This window comes from Armigeres subalbatus, chromosome 2, assembly GCF_024139115.2.
Source record: "Armigeres subalbatus isolate Guangzhou_Male chromosome 2, GZ_Asu_2, whole genome shotgun sequence".
Lineage (NCBI taxonomy): Eukaryota > Metazoa > Arthropoda > Insecta > Diptera > Culicidae > Armigeres > Armigeres subalbatus.
In genome coordinates, this window is record NC_085140.1 from 415283027 (window position 1) to 415301335 (window position 18309).

The 18309-nt window shown below is 38.8% G+C and overlaps 1 protein-coding gene across 1 annotated transcript in view; it reads left to right on the top strand.

Annotated features, from left to right (window-relative positions):
• LOC134213390 (potassium voltage-gated channel protein Shaw) overlaps window positions 1-18309 on the top strand; it is a 402605-nt gene that overhangs the window by 263290 nt on the left and 121006 nt on the right. The window lies entirely within an intron of this gene.

Consider the following 18309-nt stretch of genomic DNA (forward strand, 5'->3'; position numbering starts at 1 on the left):
GACAAATTGTCAAATTGTTGTTAAATTTTCCCATTTTTATAATCAAAAGAGGGGCGCCAAATCATGGTTTCGCCAAAGGCGCTAGCAGTCCACGCTACGGCTCTGCTTACATATTGTGCAAATAGTCAAAGAAGAGCTTCCCGAGCAAAGTCTGAAAACACGATGAGAGCATATAGAAAACACATTTTGATTTTGACATCAAATTGAAATCATATTTTTTTTAAATATGAATCATCATGATTGATTACATATTTTGATCTCATTTTGCTGTTGATTTATAAATTGTATGATCTGACATCAAACTGTGTACTTATTTTGTTATCAGATCCAATATCAAATTTAGTTTTCGATTTGCCTCATCGTCAGCAGGAATAGTTTTCGATTTGATGTCACAGTAAGATTTTTCTGCTATACATTTTGTTATTTTACCCGTTAAAACGACCAAAAAGATATCAAATTAAATAATCATATTCGGCGATTTCACAACATCAAAACGAGTTATCGTTTTGCTCTCAAGCTTTGCTCGGGTTATTAGCTTGATTAACTGTACACATCGTAGTTGCTAATCATGATTGGCCGAGAAACAGCAAATATGCACAGCTCACCAATTAAATAATATTCTTGGGATACAAAAAAGTTATTCTTATTGTACTTGATTCGGTGTTTCCAATTCATGACCAATAATGATGCTGGTCACGTGCTTATAGTCAATTTAGGATTAGGAGAAGAAAATTAGTTTAACACTCATTGTTATAAGAGACCAAGGAATGCTCTGCATCTCCGCGAGCGCTACGGGAAAGGAATCGTTGGTTAGTTGAGAAGGTAGGGGAAGAGGCCCCAAAACGCCCCCCTGAGGCAAAACGCCTTTTGTGGTTTCCGTCATGTTTCCCGTCATAAAGATGGCCGTAACAAAACTAGATCTAAACGTATGTAGGTTAGGCAAAAAAATTCCAAAATAGTGCATGGGAAGGTAGGAAAAACCGAAAATTTCCACATTTTGAAGAAACATCTAACATTTTGGCGAGGCAAAACGCCCTATTGGCACTAACCTACAAAGTAGGGGAAGGGGAGGCAATATGCCCTAGCTAAGCAGCTAGCTTATTTGTAACGCTATTCATGGGTATTTTAACATTATGCATCAGTTAAACAAGATAGCTAGTTGATGCCATTCAAAAATTGTCAAAAATCTCAATCATATTGATAATATCACATTTAAAAAAAGTGGTGATATTCTGTTGCCGGAAAACTCATGAGGCAAAACGCCTTTTAGCTGGCAGCTCCTAGGGAACAAAGTACCACGCGTCGGCGAATCAGCATTCTAGTATGGGTAGTCCGTGGAGACGCAAGTACTTTGTAGGTTATTGCCACTAGGGCGTTTTGCCTCGCCAACATGTTTTTCGGTTTTTCCGACCTTCCCATGCACTATTTTGAAACTTTCTTCGCCTATCCTACATAATTTTAGTTCTAGTTTTGTTACGGACATCTTAATGACGGTAAATATGAGGGAAACCACAAAAGGCGTTTTGCATCGGGGGGGCGTTTTGGGGCCTCTTCCCCTACTTGCGTCACCACGCTCTATCCATACCAGAATGCTGATTCGCCGACGCGTGGTGCTTTATTCCCTAGGAGCTGCCAGCTAAAAGGCGCTTTGCCTCATGAGCTTTCCGGCAATAGAGTATCACCACTTTTTTGAAATGTGAATATTATGAATATGATTGAGATTTTTGGGGTTATGTAGTAAGCGTTAATAGGAATATTGTATAACCTAAAGTTTTGAAAACAATTTTACGATTATGTTCAGCGGCGCAGCCAAAATTTTGATAATATAAAGTATGGTTTAAGTTCAAATTTGTTTCGAAATTCCGCGGAATTCCGTTAAATTTCGTTAGAAGCTAGTTTTTTCTAGCGAAATTTTTGTAATTCTACGAAACGAAACGAAATCAAGAAGTCAGATTTCGCCATGCTCAAATTCCGCGAAATTCCGCGGAATTTCGTTTCGAACCACCTGAAACGAAATTTTTCGAAATACCGCATATGCTTACTTACAACAATTGAATGCGCTAATGAATGAACATTTGCACAAGTAAGCAACATTGACGACGTTCACGCTACCGCACAATAGGACAGCCCCATATAAAGGAGTGGCCAAAACTACCAAAAGGCCAATTTTCGATTTGAGCGAGTAAAATGTGATGAATACACAGCTTATAACCTATATTTTTATAATCAGGACGGTTTTTATTTTTTAGATTTTTTTGGGAGGGGTGGGGGGCGTTCAAACTAGCCCCTCCTAGAAATGATATTTTTACGTTTTATGGGAAAACGGCCAGCTTTGCCATATTTTCGTTTCAAATATAACATATTTATATATAGTTACAAAGCTCTTAAACAGATCTATGCAATAGGTTTTATAATGTAATAATAGCTCCTTCCAGAATTTAGTTTTAAGTAGTTTTGTAAAAGCATATTTTACGCAGTTTTTAACGAACAAAACAGTTTGGTACCCCGCAATACCCCGCAGTAAAACATCATACACTATACTTTTGAACGCTTAAGCTTTGAGGACCATGAATAAAATTCTGCTCAAATTCACAACTTTGTAAGATACATGATTTTTTAAAAATGCCTATTTTTGCCTTTCTCGTGTACTAAGTATACGTAGAAGCTATATGATTGCTCCAAAAGCATTTAAAAGAACGCCCAAACACTCATAGTGTTGTATACCGATCGACTCAGTTCGACGAATTGAGGTGATGTCTATGTGTACGTGTATGTTAATGTCTGTATGTGTGTGAGCAAAAATTATTTAAACTATTTTTTAGGCACTTACACTCAACCGATTTACTCGCAACGAGTTTCGTTCGTCGGAGAACGTTGTTCCATTGCTCCCTATTAGAAATAGGCTGGATCGGACTATGGGCTCAAAAGTTATGGCCAAAATACATTTTCTTATAATGTACGAGAAAGATAACATTACCGCTAGGGGGATTAATCAGGTGTTTTGGTAAACTTCTTCTTTTTCAATTTTCATCTGAGTTACTCAATAATGCCACTTCAATTGAAAATGGTGACGAACACAATTTACATAACATTTGAAGGGGGAGGGTTATGTCTTAACGTTGCGCCTAATTCAAGAAAAAATCAACTAACACATAAAAAGCGTCACGCAGTAGAAGGGAAGGGGTTCAAAATTTACAATTTTGACATTACTACATAATAGAAGCGAATTATAGATTTAACCATAACGTGTCATAAAGTGGTGGATGAGTAGTGTGTTAAATAACTCCTTGTCACAATACGTTTTTATATTTATGAAAGAAATCGTATGGAAATATCAAATAAATGAAATTCCATTTCGTTGATGTCACAATATGACGCCAATTGAATCTGTTCTACTCTCCTTTCCTGGTTTAATAAGTTTTATTCAGTGAATTTCCAACACCAGAAGCCAATAGTGCTTTTTTGATCATTTTAGGAAAACTGTGTTGCGTCCATTTGTCTGTGACACGAATATACAGTAAAACCCTTTATATGACCATTAGTATTTTATCCAGCATCAAGCGGGCTTATTGCAAGCCAAAAAAGTGACAAAATTCCGTTGGTTTTGTAGAATATGACTAAAATCGATACTATGCCAAAAATTGGTCCCATACCCCATTAAAGGCTCGAAAAAAATATTTTTCTTTCTATCTATGTTTTTATGATTAATACCACCATTTATTGCAGGATTCATAATTTTGGCCAAAAATACCTCCTTTTTTCCTATTGTGTACCGCAAAAAGCGATCATCATCGTAATTAATCATACGTGTTACTGTCAAATTGCCAATGACTTTTTTCTTCAATGAAATTGTGAAAACGGTAAGTGTGTAGTAGTTCTCTTCCGGAGATCATATGTGAAAAATGATTTGCTGCAAAAATATTTCCGTTCTGAATTCGGATAAGAACTTGTATTGGTGGCTGACACCAAGCCACGCTAGAATAGCATGAGTTTTAGGAACCGTTAGAAAAACTTTGATTATTTTAAGCTGCAACCCAAACTTATCTTCTATGGTTATGATTCTTGTTTTCGGTAGGTGAAATAGTTCAAGCCCTCGAACCTGTTCAAGCTGCTGTGGAACTACTCTGCCGACGTGGCAATTATCAAGTAAAGCCACAGAAATTAGCGCTCTCCAAGAACGAATCCAAGAGACGATCAGAATATGTACGCTGATTTGTTTGCTTTTCTGAATTATGCTGCCGAAAATTAATTGATCAGATATGATTTTGGCATTTTCTTCAAGACATCCATCTTTGATTAAGCAAGTGGACGAGATCTTGAAGCGTCTGATTATTCGTATCATCAAGGAGTCAAATTAAATGGAATAAAACTCGATCGACTTGTCATAGACGAGTTTGGTACTGTTCCGTATGACTCCATCACGTTTTTGTCTTTAAACGTATTTCGACCCCAACCGTAGGGCCGTCTTCAGTATCTAGTACTTGACTCGACCAAGTCGAGCTGAGTACAAGACACTGAAGACGGTCTGGCTGTTGGGGTTAAAATACGAATCAAGATTGCAACGTGGTGGAGTTAAATGATACAGTCTAAACTCGTCTTATCACAGGAGAAAACATTCCACTAAAAGAGCTTAATTATTTTCTTACTCGATTCTAATCAAGCACGATGCACAGAAATCGACTTTATTATTATTGTGGCAATATACCTACCATTATAATGTTATATGTTTCTTTAAATAATCGAAATCTGTGAACTTGGGCAATCAATTCAAATAATTCCTACAATTTAATCAATTTAGTCAGGCAAAGTATTTGGGGCGTTGTTTACTTATAGACTGCAAATACTCACCCGTAAACTATTTGGAGTTTTCATACGTTTTTCGGACCCTGAATGTCGCTGACGATACGACAACAGCTGCAACACCGGCCAGAGATTCAAGCAAATAGCCGCTGTAGGCCGCAAAGCCGTACTCGTAGCAAGGGCACGGAGGTGGAATTCCTCCGACGAAATAACGGCGATTGTACATTGAATCCGAAGATCTCCGGCAATCGGCAATCCAGGTAATCGCAATCGTTCCAACTGAACAATATTTAGAAATGTTTTAGTATAGCAATTGAAGAAAAACAGTAAGCAAAACAAGCTTACCCCGTGACAATTTGTCATCTCGAATACCAAAGACCACCATCATCCCGCACGAGTGGCCGACGCAATCGAGGACGCCAAGGCAGATCACTTGCCTACACGGTTAGAAAAAAGTACCTAATATCAGGTACTTTTAATTCAAATCGGGGGTTCAGTGTGGGAATCCAAAATTAAGTAATTATTTCTCGAAATTAAGTAAAATTCACTTAATATTAAGTAAAATATATTTAATTTTAAATAGAAACTAATTAAAAGTTAGGTGAATTTCACTCAACTTTTGTAAACATGAGATTACTCAACGTTGGGTTCCCACACTTGACTGCCCTTGTTGAATAGTTTGCTCTTTATTTTATGACAACAAAGGGATCAGAGAGAGAGACGCAAGAGAAAAAAAAGTACCTAAAATTAGGTATTTTTTTCTAACCGTGTAGGGAAAACTTGGAAAACCACCTTTTTCACAGTTTCTCACTGGACGGACGGTGGTACGTAAAAAACGCAACAAACACCAACGACAGCTCGCGCGCACTCTTAAAAATATCCATGATTTTTTTAGTTGTTTTTACCTAACTCAAACTTTTGTGACAAAAAAGCGACACTAATAAAAATCCACACATTTTTATTGGCAAAAATCTAAAGTAATTTTCATTACATCCCCCACTGGGATATTGCCGCCTCGCAGCTTGATGTTCATTAAGCACTTCCTTAGTTAGAGCATCATTACCGGGCGCGAGTATTTTCATCACCTGCACTGAACTGTCATTTTATGGCGTATCTTTTCAAAATTTTCCATATTGCAGATTTCGTAAAGTTCTTCCGCAGCTGTCAAAATTCTACCGCAAGCCTGAAAATCTTCAATACACTGAAACAAAAATCTGATATTTGGCGTTGTCATCGTAGAAAGCCATGCCAAACAGCAGAGAGAAAGTATAAAGTGACAGCTGCGGTAGCTTAAAAAATTAACCGTAAACAGGAAAATTTTCTCTGGAACAGCAATAGTTTAGTTACTCTTTTCCGTACCAGTCACTGTTTTCGGCTATCAAATTGGTTGCTGTATTCCGCACTGGTGACGTCTGATAGTTCATTAAATAGCAGCGCTCTTACCGCACTACCAAAGTTGGTCACCTGTCAGTTGCGCTAAAGGTTTAACAGCACGTTTAGTAGCGACCGGTAAAGTGTCAAGTAACGATACTGCGCTGCCAAACGGCTTAGACTCACCACTGGTAATCTTGCTCTTATAAACTGCTATGTTTCTAAGCCAATTTTACCATTCTTGTATCATGAGGCACTTTTATGCCTAGAGAAATCGAGAAAATGTCCATATCGAAAATTTTCTAAACCGAACCGGGAATCGACCTCAGCCACCTACAGCATGGTCTTGGTTTGTAGCCGCGCATCTACGACATAAATTAAGCTGTCGATTGGCAAATATCTCGGCAAATATCAATATGTAATACAAAATTATGTCATTATTAATGAAAAAAAAAAGATATTTTAGCTACAAGATAAGGATTGTCGCTTCGGTTCCCTTTGTTCTGCTGTCCGAAACATGTTGGGTACCGAACTGTCAAATCTAATGTATTTTTCCTTCATTGACTTTTAGCACCCTATCCTCGTCAAAAAAAGATGTACCAGACAGCGAAGACAGCGACAATCTTTATCTAGTAACTAAAATATTTTGTAATGGAACAAACATGGTATATGAATGATAATGATAAACATCGTTTAGTTATTTATTTTATTTATTTATTCCATTAATGTTGTAACGTAAGACAATAGTCTTTTTTAATGTTACATTGAGTAGTTTCTAGTAGAACAAGCGCTTTTCTGAAATATATATTGTAAACTTAAACTGTCATGGTAATATACTAATAGAACTTCTTACTTATCTAAAATGCTCTCTACATCCTCTCTTAAAAACTAAAAATGATTTTTCTATTGAAAGATTTACAGGCAGTGAATTCCAATGCACTACACCTCGAACAAAAAATGAATTCCCGTACTTAGTTGTCCTATAACGCGGTATTATAAATTTTTTGAAACGAATGCTCCTTGCAACATTTAGTTTGCTATATAAATAATCGGGCTGTTTTGTACTTGAAATGTTGTGTAAAATTAAGCAAGAGCGAAGTTTACTGAAATTTTTCAGAGGACATCCAATGAGTAAATGTTGCAAATGCGAAACGCTGTTATATCTACTTAAATTGAAAACATAGCGTACACATGCATTTAGTGCTACCTTTAGCTTGTTATGAGTATGCACTAAAATCGAATCAAGTAAAAAGTCACATGCTAGGAAATACGGTAAAATAAGGCCCTTCTTCTTCTTCTTCTTCTTATTGGTATTACATCCCCACACTGGGACAGAGCCGCCTCGCAGCTTAGTATTCATTAAGCACTTCCACAGTTATTAACTGCGAGGTTTCTAAGCCAAGTTACCATTTTTGCATTCGTATATCATGAGGCTAACACGATGATACTTTTATGCCCAGGGAAGTCGAGACAATTTCCAATCCGAAAATTGCCTAGACCGGTACCGGGAATCGAACCCAGCCACCCTCAGCATGGTCTTGCTTTGTAGCCGCGCGTCTTACCGCACGGCCAAGGAGAGCCCCATAAGGCCCTTAAAAAGTTTTAATTTAGTTTCACTAGACAAGAACGATGACGATCTAGAGAGCGTTCGCAAACATGCATAAATTTTACCGCATTGCAACATCACATAGCTATCCCATTCAAAGCTAGAACTGATGCGGATCCCTAAACTTGTTGCATTCTCCACAAAATCAATTGCTACACTATTCAAAAACAACGATGGTTTAACCGAATTTATTGAAGAGCTATTTGGAATGAAAATTGCATTTTTTTTTCGCATTTAATGCACGTCCTTTTTTCTTGAGACCACTCGTTAATCCGTTTTAATTTTTCATTTATTTCGGAAGGGATCTTGGGAGCCCAGTTTTCAAGACACGTGTAATACATTTGGTCCTCATCGACAAAAAGATGAAGTCTGCAGTTTATATATGTATAATGAAAACAAAATTGGTCCTAATATAGATCCCTGAGGAACTCCTGATTTAATTAGATTAAATTCAGAATAAACACCATTATTGACGACGGCTTGTGATCTTGCATTCAAATAAGATTTAATCAAGTTAACTGCATGATCAGAGAACGTGAATATGGTTCTAAGTTTGTGGAATCATTAGCCATTTGATAAATAAGAAAACTTAGCTTTTAAGGGAGGATAATAGAAAAGCATTTCGTTCAACTTCATATTCTTCATTACAATTCACAAAAATTCAAATCTAACAAATTCATAATTATGTGGCGCAAACAAAAGTAAGAAACTACATTCAGCACTTAGCATTTAACCCTATGCACCATTTAGTGCCTGTAAGACCAAACCCCAACAGCAGCAGCAACAACAGCGGCAACTCGTACAGACTTTTAGGAGGGGAATCATGGAACACAAAGGAAGGAAGGCAGGATAAACAGAAACTCATGAGGATAAGGTAGTATGCAGTTGTCGTAGATCATCTTCCGTGGATACAGGAAACTCTTTATCGTCGCCAGGCTTTTTCACAAATAGCATTCCATTCCTTGTAAACACTCCTCGCAGTATCCCATTCTTCTTTAGTTGCATTGCTTTGGATCTTAGATCTCTGATGTGGATTGCCAAATTTTCGTTGATGTAAATACGTTTGTTCATTGCAAAGCCAATCCCGGAGAGCGACAACGAGCGAGAACGAAGATAGCGAGAGTAGAAATCGTTCCGCTGAAGAGTGATCGCAAATTGTAGCAGAATGATATAAACATTTCCAGCCGTTACGGTTCCTTTGGAGAGTCGACGAGCATCAACGAGAGGATAGTTATTTTCGGCATATCCAAGTAATTTACACCATGTGCGGAAATAGGACAACAGGTTTTCTCCGTCTACAAATGGTACTCCGCTCACTACAAGATCGTACATCCGTGAAAACCGATCCAGGGCGAGTGCTGCATCCTTCTTCACAGTAGCTATCGATGTTGACAAGTTATTGAACGTTTGCTTGTTTTCCTCTCGTAACTTTTCGATATCGGTAGTTATGTCCTCCCGTAGCTTGTTCATCTGTAATGCAACAGACGATACAGATTCACCCAGCTTCTTGAAGTCCTCTTTGTCGTCCGTTGATATGAAGCTAGCTGTGACTGCATGAGGGATGCGAGCTCCGAAACGGTCATATCAGCCTCCGAACTTTTAGTACCAGTTCTCGCGAGTGAGTTACTCCGCAACCGCGTTTGGTGGTCTTTGTCGTTCATGGCGGAATCAATGACGTAACACAGATATATAGAGTGTTCTTTTGTTAACCACACGAGTGTTGTACAGCGACACTTCACAAAATTATGTTAGACGCACTTTTACGGAATATCGGTGATAATATTGGCACTAACGAACACGATTTTTGATAGAGTATGCTAAACTGGTAAGTATTTTAACATATTCGTGATTAAAACTTCAGAAAAAAGGGATTATATTCTGTTTGCGCCGGAGCGGTAAATTATTACGTCCGCTTCATTCTACAAGCACACAATGATGTTAACTTGCATTTCGCATGCAATTTTTTTCCATTAGCTACACGCTACTTAGGAAGATCCATAATATGCGTAAAGCAAAAATTGAGCCTTTTCAACCCCCTTCCCCCCTATGTCACACTTTTTGTATGAAACATATGAAAATCGTCACACTTTGCTCAACCCTCAATTCCCCCCTCTAAGCGTTACGTAATTTGTGGACGCTCTTTTACCATACTCCCCAAGAGTACATTTTACTCATTTACGTCTGAGTTTCACAGTCTATACTCACAAGTGAGTTACTCACTGCGTGAGTAATACTCGCAGTGAGTTTGGTGTCCTACTCACTGCGTGAGTATGAGTTTTTAGTGAGCAGCTCACGGCCTGAGTATTACTCACAAAATGAGTAAAGAGTGAGTATTTTTTTACTCGCGAGTAAGAGTTTCGCAACACTGGCCATCTATGGTGGGATGCAGATGGCGGACGGTACGTGGAGGAGGTGAATGAATCACGAGTTGCATCAGCTGCTGGGAGAACCATCCATCGTTCACACCGCGAAAATCGGACGACTGCGGTGGGCCGGAGACGTAGCCAGAATGTCGGACAATAACCCGGTGAAAATAGTTCTCGACAACGATCCGACGGGCACAAGAAGGCGAGGTGCGCAGCGGGCAAGGTGGATCGATCAGGTGGAAGATGACTTGCGGACCCTCCGTAGACTGCGTGGTTGGCGACGTGTAGCCATGGACCGAGCCGAATGGAGAAGACTCTTATATACCGCACAGGCCACTTCGGCCTTAGTCTGAATAAATAATAATGAAATATGCAAATAACTCCAACGCCGATAAAGTGACAAAGGGGCCCATTTTGTAACCAGAAAATCTCGTAATTTTTCCAATCAACTAACTAACGCCAATCATCAGGCGATTCTATTTAAATTTGACTGTCCACAAGTTATACAGTATCGACCCGATTTTGTCACTTCCCGACTTTATCACGTTTTCGACAATATTTAAAACTTAAGTAGGGGGAATGACGGCTTTGGCAGGTTTTGTTCTATTATTGGCAGGGGGGTTTTTTATGACTGACTATGCTCAAATTTGGCCCAAACATTCTTTTCATATCAAAGAATGTTGTGGCCAAATTTTATAAAATTTGGTCGACAAAAACCCCCTGACAATAATAGAACAAAACCTGCCAAAGCCGGCTTTCCCCCAAGTTCTTTTAATTTTTGTAAATAATACCTCAAACAACAATGATTTTCATGAACTAACTTTCACCTTCTGTGATTTCTTAGTGCCTGTCAAAAATTTGTATGCCTTTTCGATAAGAAATTACGAGTACCGTTCACGTATTTTGCCTTTCCACGGCATAAACTGATTCAAATTTGGCACAAAAAATTTAGGTTTTGTCATATTTCCTATTTTATCACCACAAAAATTACCAGAGGGTGCTTTTTAGGGTTATATTACTGTAATTTCTATTCTTCCCGTGAGTCGTATTACTGAAACTTTCGAGTTGCACAACTTTTACGGAAAATTGGTAATATTTTCTTGGATAAAAGAGACAGTAATACGATTTTACTCAGGCTATGAGTAGATGAAAGTTAGATTGTATTATGAAAGTTTGGAAATTTGGTTTGGCCTGGAACGCTGTTTTCCGAATCTTTTTGAAAACCTCCTCGTCCATGTCATCGAAGATACTGAAGCATCTTTTCGTAGTGAGCACTCCTCTCGGTCATCAGCCTCATACTTTTGACACAGAGTGTTAAGTGTATTTGAGGTCCCGAGTCTAAAAGCTTTTGCAGCCGATTTTTGTGAAGGGTGTCGCGATAGACTTGGGACCCGAGGCTTAAAAATCGGGTGAGTTTCTCCTTTCGCTTCTGTAATTTTTTTCAGTTATTGCGTACCATCTCACCATTCGATCTACTGAACAAAGATACTAATGAAATGATGGGATATTGATCTAAGTTAACTATCCATTCAGTAAACAAAGTGCTATGTTCGTCATGGAGAAACATTTTTTCACAGGTTTTGTTTTTGACACACCTTGGAAAATCGAACTGCGCTGGCTATTGAAATAATCCTCAAATGCTGAAAAAAAAAGTCTCAGATGATATTGCAATGCCTGCCCTGAAGCTTGAGCTCCCTAAACGTAGTTGAACCATGCTCCAAATGAACGAGTTACAGATGGTATCTGTACAGTACACTCAAACTTTCATCTACTTAGAAACCGAGTAAAATTGTAATGACGTTATTGCTATTAGAAGTGGGATTACTCAAAATTTCCAGTGGTCAAATTTACCACATGGGATTCTACATTCCCTGAGATTTTGTAAATGTTGGATGGCTTGAGGCCGCTGTCCTCCAAAGTTTTCTGGAGGATCTCCACGTTCATTTCATCGAGCGTTCGCAACACAATTTTAAGTGGCTTCCTGATTGGGACATCGAACGTGTAGTATTGATATCGCTTGGGAATGAAGTACTCAAGCACCTTTTCATAGTGAGGCCTCCCCTCGGCTATAAGCGTTCCGTTCCGTTCGGGATGAATTTGCCTAATTTTGGCTGGTCAAAAGAGTTATGAAAACGTTACGCGAATATAAAACCATACGTTCGGACACAAGGCCTACTAACAACTAATAAGAAATCTGCCATTTTTGCGTTGTAAAGGCATTAATAATGTAATTCTGCCTTTTTTAAGGTATGGTGAAATAAAATAATCTAATTATTTAATATGTTGCATAACCCGTCTCCTAAGATTATATTTGATTAGACAGTTAAGTTTTTATGCCAATCTTATTCTATATTTACATCATCAGAACTTGTTCCGAAAATAGGAAAGCTAATTAAACGCAATACGTGGAAACAAAACTAAAACCATGAATTCGTCGATAGAGATAGTTCCATTTTCTCATTTAGTATAGCATCATTCCCCAGACAGGTGACAATATGTGACTTCGAAGCGCATTGATGTCAAATTGTCGACAATAGACAACAAACATCATCGAAGCGAACCGTTCGGCAGTTGATTCCATAGTAGAGACCAAATTGCCACCGCCCAAGCAAACAGCTCTATTGACAAACAAAAAGCTCCCAAAACGGTAACTATACGATGCGAAGTGAAAGTGATAGTGAAGACAACGAAATAGAAACGGTCAGCAGTATGAATTTTCAACGAATTTAGCTGCCAGAGCAAATGTTCCAATCAAAATGAAAATAATTAATTCCCGGAAAAGTCGTCTGAAAAGTTGGAAATGTGGCAAAGCGCCATAATAAAAGAAATTATTCAAATTTATCATCCTATTTTGTGTCAGTAAAATCCAGTGCAGAAATTCAAAGATACAATAACAGTTAAATGGATAGACATGCTCCACAGAAATTGTGTACATTTTTGAAGTAAGACCAACAGAACGCGCGTCTTCCGATTCTTCCAACTTTGACCTAATTTGGAAGTTTTTCGCAAATTAACCGAATTAATTATCTCCCTCACGCACATCGTCCATTCCTCATCACAAAAGTGAAAGAAACACGCTAGGCCAAACGATGTTTACCGCCAATTACCTACATTAACTTTGCCGAATTCAATTTCATTTCAACCGCGCTCATCGGGAAGCAAATGAGACACTGCACACCTCCCGCACCGTGTGCGCACACTGCCTTCCACCTGGCCCCCGGGGGGTTCCACTAGCGGGCTTTTCCGACGACGTTCATTACGGTATTTCCTGTGTAGCCGTCTGCCTGCCGAATTCGAGAATCATAAAAATATGAAACAGTCGCAATAAAATATACGCAACATCATTGGGCATCCTCACGACAGCTGCTGCTGCTCATTTGCGATTGCTTTCACTTGTCCGGAGTGGGAGGGGGGCTCGACGGAGAAGTGGTAGAATGTTTTGAGGAGGGAGGTATAACGGAGCAAAAGTCGAAAAAATAACACGTCAAATTATACTAACTTTCTTACATTTGGGGCCGTCCACAAAGTACGTCACGCCTCTAGGGGGGAGGGGGGTTCAGAGCAGCGTGACGATCCATACAAAAATTTTAGAGGTTTATTACAAAAAGTGTGACGAAGGGGGGAGGGGGGGTCGAAAATCGCCGATTTTTGCGTGACGTACTTTATGGATCTTCCCTCGTCACGGTTCTCATAATTATTGTAGAAAGATGACTTATTTGTTCATATTCTTGCAAGTGTCGTAACTAAGTTACTCTAATTTCAACTAGTTCGCCTCTTTACATGAAGTCTCTCGTCTTTTTGCTGTTTTTATAATTTTATTCCCAAAGATTATCATTTCGACTTTGTGATTCAAGCCTTGGAGACGTACCGAACAACGATTCCAATTCAATCGATTTAAAATACTAAGCAATTAAAGTTTCAATTAAACAATTTATTAATTTCTCAACCTAAGAGTTGGTTAATATTATTTACTCGAGCGGGATCGTAGTAACCGTGCGCGAAGGTAGACGTCAATTTTTTTCGCCAGCGCGATTTTTTTTGTCTCCCCATACCAGCGGTTTTTGTTTAATTCGGCTGATAATGACCCTGACTTATACAAGAAGAACATATTTAAGAAATATATTTACCGTTATTGGTGTTTGCAAGTATCTCGTTTGTGAAAAGTGAAAGTGAAAAATTCTACAATGCACTGGAAGACGAATAGGAAGCATTGGTGACCGTTACCAAAACGAAAATCCCTAAAATCGAGCTAAAGAATAACGGATCAGAAGCGAAATGACACATTTTAGCGCCGTCCGATTTTCTGGGTGGCAGCCATCGATATCCGGTATCCTCGAGGAAAAGGAAAAAAGTTCATGAAGGAACTCTAGGTGGAGGAGCATATAAGGAGCGGCTATTGTATTCACAGTGAACGGTTTTTCATCGGAAGTTATACGGAATTTGGTGAGATCAAACCAATATTGTTCCATAATTTTTTTTTCGTTATCTTTTTGTGTTACTTAATGTGACCAGACGTCCCGCGTTTCGCGGGACGCTGCATTTTTCAACTTCGTTTTACAAATTTATTACAATTCATACAGCCTTACAAATATTTATCCAATTTTTTTGTGGCCAAAATCTATGCGAAATGCATTTTTGGAGGATCCATTTTCAAGCCAGTAACGCAATCCAGATAGGCGTCCCGCGTTTCGCAGGACGCTTGCTGGTCACATTAGTGTTACTGTATCTTTGGATTCCACCCATTCCTTTATTTAGCATTACATATTACGTATTGCTATCATTGGATTTTGTTGTAGAATTCATTTAAAAAAAATAACTTGTGTAATTTGTGATAAAAAAAATAAGAAAGTGTATAAATGAGTGAAGCTCCAGTTTGATATCCCGTGACTATTGCAGCTGATTAAGCATTTTGGTGGATTGCAATAAAGAACTCTTCCTTACAAGAGTTTATAAGTATAATTATAATTTACAGTTATCCATTTCAATAACGGTGGCATATGAGTCAATTCCCCGTATCCATCGAATCCTACTTTAGCAATATTTCACATCTTTTATCTCTACCCAACTATGTGTATAGAAATTGAACAACAGTCGATCGCGTTTGAATCACAAACATGTGCTTCTGCCTGTCGTATTGAGGCGGGTTTGCTTCTGCTACGACAATAGAGGCTTGTTTGCAGCCGTTCGATCATTTATTCATCCACTTAGAATTCATTTGTTGATCAAAATCATTATCATATCAGGGGGAAAGGGGAATTTAATTTCTTTTTGCTCTTTTTTCGTTTCAGAGAGCGAGCAAAGACGCTTAAACCTAGGCTATTAGCCAGGGCAAGGCTAATACCTTCGCCCCATCCGAGGAAAATCATCGGCAAGGATAATGGAGTGACATAAATTTCTTAGCAAAGTCACTCCCAACGTATTTCCACAAATTTTCTATCATTTGCTTATAATGATACTCCTAAACCACATACCCTACCCACCATCCAATTCCTTGATATCTATGAGGGCGTCGGTGAGTCGCTGGCCTCTCGTTAAGTAGATGTCATATCATCATTTCCTTCCCTTTCCTAGTAACGGAGAAGATGGGCGTGGCCGGCAATGATAGCTTTCATGTTTTATCATTTTGGACCCCCAATTGGATTTCCATTGAATCCCAAATGGAAATCCATAAGCAATTGGGGTAAGAATGGTAAAAAGAATATACATGACAACTATCAGTATGCAATCTACGAAATACTCCGTTACAACGCAACGCAACGCAACGCAACGCAACGCAACGCAAGAGTTGGTTAATATTATTTACTAAATAAGCTTAATAAGCTAAATCGAACATATAATTATTGTATCTATCTTATAGAACAGTATAGAATTTGGTGTACTTCTAAATTTCCGTATTACTAATTCCCATCAATAGATCAATTAGTCTAACCTTTTTGTTTGACGATTAAAAATAAAATATCTCATAATATCAACGTCAAGCAAATTATAAACAAATTAATCATTCGGAAGCGTTTCAATATCGAATGCAAATTTAATCTACAAAACCTTCTATCTAATCGTCGCTGTTTCATTTGGCAACATGAAATAATTCAAACCCATTACGTCGAACAACTACCCAACTACATAAATACTAATGTAAAACATACAATTTTGCAAACTTACCCACCCCTAACACACATCGCACAAACTACACATCCATCAAGTCGGATTCGGTCGATCGCGGCTAAATTATTACGTGATGGTGATGCTAAATTACCACTTCCCTACTGGAACTACGCATATCCGGTTTGAACAAATTAGAACCCCTTTACCCTCCTTGATGAAAGCCCTGCCACTGCGCAGTGGTTCAGTTTGGACAAAAGTATGATAAATTTTGAAGTTCAATAGTATACACTAGCAGAACGAAACCAAAGTCTGAACATTGATGAGCTATTATTATCAAACTGTAATAGATGGTATTCGAATAAATTCAATCACAACAAGTGAAATGAAACTCTTAATCAATTGTGAACAATAAAAATCATGCAAAAACCAAATAATTAGGAACGGAACTGAACAAGGCACAGATGCACACACTGTGAACTGGCACTATTTAATCAGCATCGCTGATTATCGTTTTGCCCCATCGAAAACGACCCCCGCGCGGTCTGTGCACTCACTCTTTTTGCGGTAGCAGTTGACGCACATGATGGCCTGCAGTCACACGGTGCACCCAGCCCCGCAATCTAGGGCAGAAATAAATTCAACAATTAGACTATTTATTCGTGGATACGGAATCGCGTTTCTGCAATCCAACATTCGGATGCATTTGGAAACAATAAATCAACAGCGCTTATGCAATTAGCGAGCGAAAATTATGCGTGTCGAGTAAATAGTGGTGGCAAATATTCTGGAAGAGGGGCCACGCACATGGATGGGTGTTGATGGGTTACCATCACGATGGAATTTCATCGAAGCACATTCTCCCAGTTGTGCAGGATCGGAAGTTATGAAAATCAATTAGGAAGTTAATCCATATGTCATCCAATTATAGGATTCAATTATGATAGATCGTATGTTTTTTTATTAAGACCTTTGGCAAGCTGTGGAATTGGGAACCATTTTGAATCTTGATCAATTCATTTTAGTCCACAAATACGAGAATGTCCACAAATACAGGAAAATGTCGTTCGTCAGACGAACCTCAAAGTAATTTCTATGATTAGTAAATGGTCTAACTCAATTTTATATTTAGGACAAGGTGTAAGGTATCACAAAGAACACAAATTTCCCAGTCCGGATTATAAAACTTTCAGGTTAGACAAATTCTTGACTTCCCTAGGCATAAGAGTATTGATAGCCGCATGATATAAAAAAGGCAACCAAGACGAAGATAAAAAGTAGCAGGAAGTAGAATAAGCTAAGAAACGTGAAAATCTCCAGAAAAAAGTACTAACTATTGAGGGACATGACTCGCTAATCATCTTCAGAAGAATAAGACGAAAAATATGAGGAAGATCAACAAACATTGAATCCCAAGGTGAATCAATAGATGCAAGTAAACCAGCCATCAATTCATCCTGAAACGCATGAGGACAAGCGTCTGCTTCAGCCGCCGTTCAATTCTACCGTGCATTAAAACCAGCCACCGTTCCATCATGTGCATCAGAATCAGCCTCAATCCGTGAAGTCTTCGATCAAGTGGAGCATCAGCCACTATCCCATCAGAATCAGCCTCTACTTCCTCTTGCGGTTTACCAGAGTCAGCCGTTGTTGGCTCATAACATAGTGCATCAATATCAGTAATCACTCCATTCCGTGCAGCAATAGAATCAGTTACTGTTTAATATTATTATGGCATCTGTCAACAACGCGCACCACCTGGCCTAGGAAGGTGGAACCCCGTGGATTCCTTCAACGATGGTTCAAGCACTTTTGAAATGGCCATTCGGCCACTGTCATCGACGTAGCCACCATCAGCCAGCCCCTCCTGCCCGTGTCAAAGTTAGAGGGTGCTTCTGGCCTCTATGGGAGCAACCATTTTCCAATTCAGGCTACTGCCAACGCCTCTCTCCTACCACGTACAAGAGCCCACGATGATGCCGCCGACTGGGAGTCCTTCCATAGCAGCATTCGACGCGCGTTGGAACTGACACTTCCCAACAAGATCGTTCTTGATGCTGCTGG